Source organism: Heterodontus francisci, unplaced genomic scaffold, assembly GCF_036365525.1.
Source record: "Heterodontus francisci isolate sHetFra1 unplaced genomic scaffold, sHetFra1.hap1 HAP1_SCAFFOLD_542, whole genome shotgun sequence".
Lineage (NCBI taxonomy): Eukaryota > Metazoa > Chordata > Chondrichthyes > Heterodontiformes > Heterodontidae > Heterodontus > Heterodontus francisci.
The window spans coordinates 830,761-835,760 of record NW_027140974.1 but is presented as its reverse complement, the minus strand read 5'-3'; positions in this window follow the sequence as shown (position 1 = coordinate 835,760).

Genomic DNA, 5,000 nt, shown 5'->3' with positions numbered 1-5,000 from the left:
GTCAACTCGCATCGGTTTTCCGTCCCCATGACTGTAAGGAGCAACCGCGACCAGCGTAGCCAAACAGGTCGACCAAAGCTTTCGGCGCTCGCACGGAGAGGTGATGCCAGCCGGCGTGCGTCGCCTAACTTGGACAAAATTCTGGGCACGCACTTTTCGTTTGAGAATAGGACATACATGTAGTGCAACCCAAGGAAACCAGGCGACGCCGCCACAATCTGCGCCTGACAGACAAAGATAACCGTTCACAAGGAGCCTTGTTATTTCGCACCAAGTCTTTTGCGGGCATAGTTTCTTTCTTTGACATGTATATCTGTATGAAGGTCGGCTTTGCTCTGCCATCGCAGCCTCCCTTCTTTGCTTTTCTCACTGTACCAACAGACATGTCATAGACTTTGGTTTTTTTTTCATTAATTCTTTTCCTGTGGGTGTGGTGTGCCTCCGCACCCCCCAATCTGTTCCAAGGCCTTGTTTTCTCTCGCTCGCCAAAACACTTTGTCTGTTTTCACAGCCAGTCTACCGGCCTAGACCCAACTGTGCGATATTTCAGAGCCGGCAACAGAGCATGGAAAGTCCGCCAGATTTACCCTTAAATGCTCATAAATGACTTCCAGGCACTCTTCGGAAGGTCTTTTATTTCAAAAGAAGGTCCTTCCTTGAGGGAGCACTTCTTCGGCCACTTTGCAAGTGCAACCGCTGCCAGCAAAAGTTCTGAAAATCGAGTTCCCGAAAATCTCCGGGTACCCCGCCAACCCCCAGCCACCCGAATCGCAAGTGTCAATTCGGCGGGTTGCCTGCCGGTAGTCCTTCCGAAAATGAGGCGCCAAATCGCCGCAACGGCCATTTTTCATTTCGGCATCGGGACTTCCGACGGCAACTGATTAACTAGCCCGGGGACTAGAGCGGCAGCAAATGCAACGTGCCCTCTTGGCGGGAGCAACTTGACCGCCCCCGTGGGGAAAGGTCAACTCGGGGCCCGGGAAAGTCGCCGAGTCCGACCCCATACACTTCCATGAGTTGGGGGTTTTGGCCTTCCCGGCCCAAGGCTCGCCTTATTTCGGCCTGCACTTTCGGAAAAGGGTGCATTCCTTTTGGTTAATGATTTCACCAGCCCGGGTCTTAGCCTCTGCCCCGACGGCTAAGTCTTTTGGTTAATGATTTCCTGCGGCTGGGACTACCCTTTCCCCCCGCCCTGCAGGCACCCGGGTCGGGAGGCCGTCGGGGGCACTTTCCGGGGCAAATCCGGACCCTTACGCAAGGGAGAGTGCGCCCCCCGCCTCGGCCGGGGGTCAGGCTGCCGCCTATTAAGCCCGACAGAAAACCCGAAAAATGGACGAAAATGGGAAAAAATCCCCATCCGAAAAAGGCTTAAAAGTCGGTTGGGCGGCAGCTAGGGTCGGTCTCTGCAGACCTGGAGGCTCGGGTGGACTCTTGGAATAAACGTCCAAGTCCCGACTTGCCACCTCCTACTACTGTGCAGATACCCCGCCAACCCCCAGCCACCCGAATGACAAGCGTCCGATCAGCGGGACGAATTTGACAACTCTGGCCGGACCTCTGGAACTCCATCCCGGGTAACCGGGGCAAATTTTTCCGCTTGATCGCCCTTCCACTGGTTAACCATTTGCCCTTTCGGACTTAGTCTCTGGACATTATTCGACGGATTTTCTGGTTAACCATTTGCCCTTTCGGACTTAGTCTCTGGGCATTATTTTCGACTTTTTGGTTAATGATTTCACACTTTTTACTTACTTTTGCGCTTTTTGGTTAATGATTACTCTGCTTACTGGTTAATTATTTGCCCTTTCGGACTTAGTCTCTGGACATTATTTTCGAGTTTTTGGTTAATGATTTCACACTTTTAACATATTTTTGCGCTTTTTGGTTAATGATTACTCTGCTTACTGGTTAACCATTTGCCCTTTCGGACTTAGTCTCTGCACATTATTTTCGACTTTTTGGTTAATGATTTCACACTTTTAACATATTTTTGCGCTTTTTGGTTAATGATTTCATACTTTTTACTTACTTTTGCGCCTTTTGGTTAATGATTACTCTGCTTACTGGTTAACCATTTGCCCTTTCGGACTTAGTCTCTGGACATTATTTTCGAGTTTTTGGTTAATGATTTCACACTTTTTACTTACTTTTGCGATTTTTGGTTAATGATTACTCTGCTTACTGGTTAACCATTTGCCCTTTCGGACTTAGTCTCTGGACATTGTTTTCGACATTTTGGTTAATGATTTCACACTTTTAACTTAATTTTGCGATTTTTGGTTAATGATTACTCTGCTTACTGGTTAACCATTTGCCCTTTCGGACTTAGTCTCTGGACATTGTTTTCGACATTTTGGTTAATGATTTCACACTTTTAACTTAATTTTGTGCTTTTTGGTTAATGATTTCATACTTTTTACTTACTTTTGCGATTTTTGGTTAATGATTACTCTGCTTACTGGTTAACCATTTGCCCTTTCGGACTTAGTCTCTGGACATTGTTTTCGACATTTTGGTTAATGATTTCACACTTTTAACTTAATTTTGTGCTTTTTGGTTAATGATTTCATACTTTTTACTTACTTTTGCGATTTTTGGTTAATGATTACTCTGCTTACTGGTTAACCATTTGCCCTTTCGGACTTAGTCTCTGGACATTATTTTTGGGTTTTTGGTTAATGATTTCACACTTTTTACTTACTTTTGCCCTTTTTGGTTACTGATTACTCTGCTTACTGGTTAACCATTTGCCCTTTCGGACTTAGTCTCTGGACATTATTTTCGAGTTTTTGGTTAATGATTTCACACTTTTAACATATTTTTGCGCTTTTTGGTTAATGATTACTCTGCTTACTGGTTAATTATTTGCCCTTTCGGACTTAGTCTCTGCACATTATTTTCGAGTTTTTGGTTAATGATTTCACACTTTTAACATATTTTTGCGCTTTTTGGTTACTGATTTCATACTTTTTACTTACTTTTGCGCCTTTTGGTTAATGATTACTCTGCTTACTGGTTAACCATTTGCCCTTTCGGACTTAGTCTCTGGACATTATTTTCGAGTTTTTGGTTAATGATTTCACACTTTTTACTTACTTTTGCGATTTTTGGTTAATGATTACTCTGCTTACTGGTTAACCATTTGCCCTTTCGGACTTAGTCTCTGGACATTATTTTCGGGTTTTTGGTTAATGATTTCACACTTTTTACTTACTTTTGCGATTTTTGGTTAATGATTACTCTGCTTACTGGTTAACCATTTGCCCTTTCGGACTTAGTCTCTGGAGATTATTTTCGAGTTTTTGGTTAATGATTTCACACTTTTTACTTACTTTTGCGATTTTTGGTTAATGATTACTCTGCTTACTGGTTAACCATTTGCCCTTTTGGACTTAGTCTCTGGACATTATTTTCGGGTTTTTGGTTAATGATTTCACACTTTTTACTTACTTTTGCGATTTTTGGTTAATGATGACTCTGCTTACTGGTTAACCATTTGCCCTTTCGCACTTAGTCTCTGGAGATTATTTTCGACTTTTTGGTTAATGATTTCACACTTTTAACTTAATTTTGTGCTTTTTGGTTAATGATTTCATACTTTTTACTTACTTTTGCCCTTTTTGGTTAATGATTACTCTGCTTACTGGTTAACCATTTGCCCTTTCGGACTTGGTCTCTGGACATTATTTTCGAGTTTTTGGTTAATGATTTCACACTTTTTACTTACTTTTGCGATTTTTGGTTAATGATTACTCTGCTTACTGGTTAATTATTTGCCCTTTCGGACTTAGTCTCTGCACATTATTTTCGAGTTTTTGGTTAATGATTTCACACTTTTAACATATTTTTGCGCTTTTTGGTTACTGATTTCATACTTTTTACTTACTTTTGCGCCTTTTGGTTAATGATTACTCTGCTTACTGGTTAACCATTTGCCCTTTCGGACTTAGTCTCTGCACATTATTTTCGACTTTTTGGTTAATGATTTCACACTTTTAACATATTTTTGCGCTTTTTGGTTAATGATTTCATACTTTTTACTTACTTTTGCGCCTTTTGGTTAATGATTACTCTGCTTACTGGTTAACCATTTGCCCTTTCGGACTTAGTCTCTGGACATTGTTTTCGACATTTTGGTTAATGATTTCACACTTTTAACTTAATTTTGTGCTTTTTGGTTAATGATTTCATACTTTTTACTTACTTTTGCCCTTTTTGGTTAATGATTACTCTGCTTACTGGTTAACCATTTGCCCTTTCGGACTTAGTCTCTGGAGATTATTTTCGAGTTTTTGGTTAATGATTTCACACTTTTTACTTACTTTTGCGATTTTTGGTTAATGATTTCACACTTTTTACTTACTTTTGCGATTTTTGGTTAATGATGACTCTGCTTACTGGTTAACCATTTGCCCTTTCGGACTTAGTCTCTGCACATTATTTTCGAGTTTTTGGTTAATGATTTCACACTTTTTACTTACTTTTGCGATTTTTGGTTAATGATTTCATACTTTTTACTTACTTTTGCGATTTTTGGTTAATGATGACTCTGCTTACTGGTTAATTATTTGTACTTTCGGACTTGGTCTCTGGACATTATTTTCGACTTTTGGTTAATGATTTCACACTTTTAACATAATTTTGCGCTTTTTGGTTAATGATTACTCTGCTTGCTTGTTACTGATTTCCCCTTTCGGACTTGATCTCTGGCCGTTCTTTTCGACCTTTTTGGATCAGGTTTCCACACTCTGAAATTATTTTGGGCTCACTGATTAGGCGAGATCAAGGGGGCATGCCTGGGCACTTTGGGCTCAGTTTGGGAAGGCGGCGTCCGTGTGCTCCTCCGCCCTTCCCGCACTTGCGGCTAGGTTTGCCAAACTGCGCTGACCCGCAGCCCTGCCTTTTTGCCCACGGCACGGAACGACTCAAGTCTGGCTCCGTTCCAGGCCGTTGCCTCCGGCTGCCCGCCGTCCGGCCGGCCTGGGACGTACCCCGGCTGA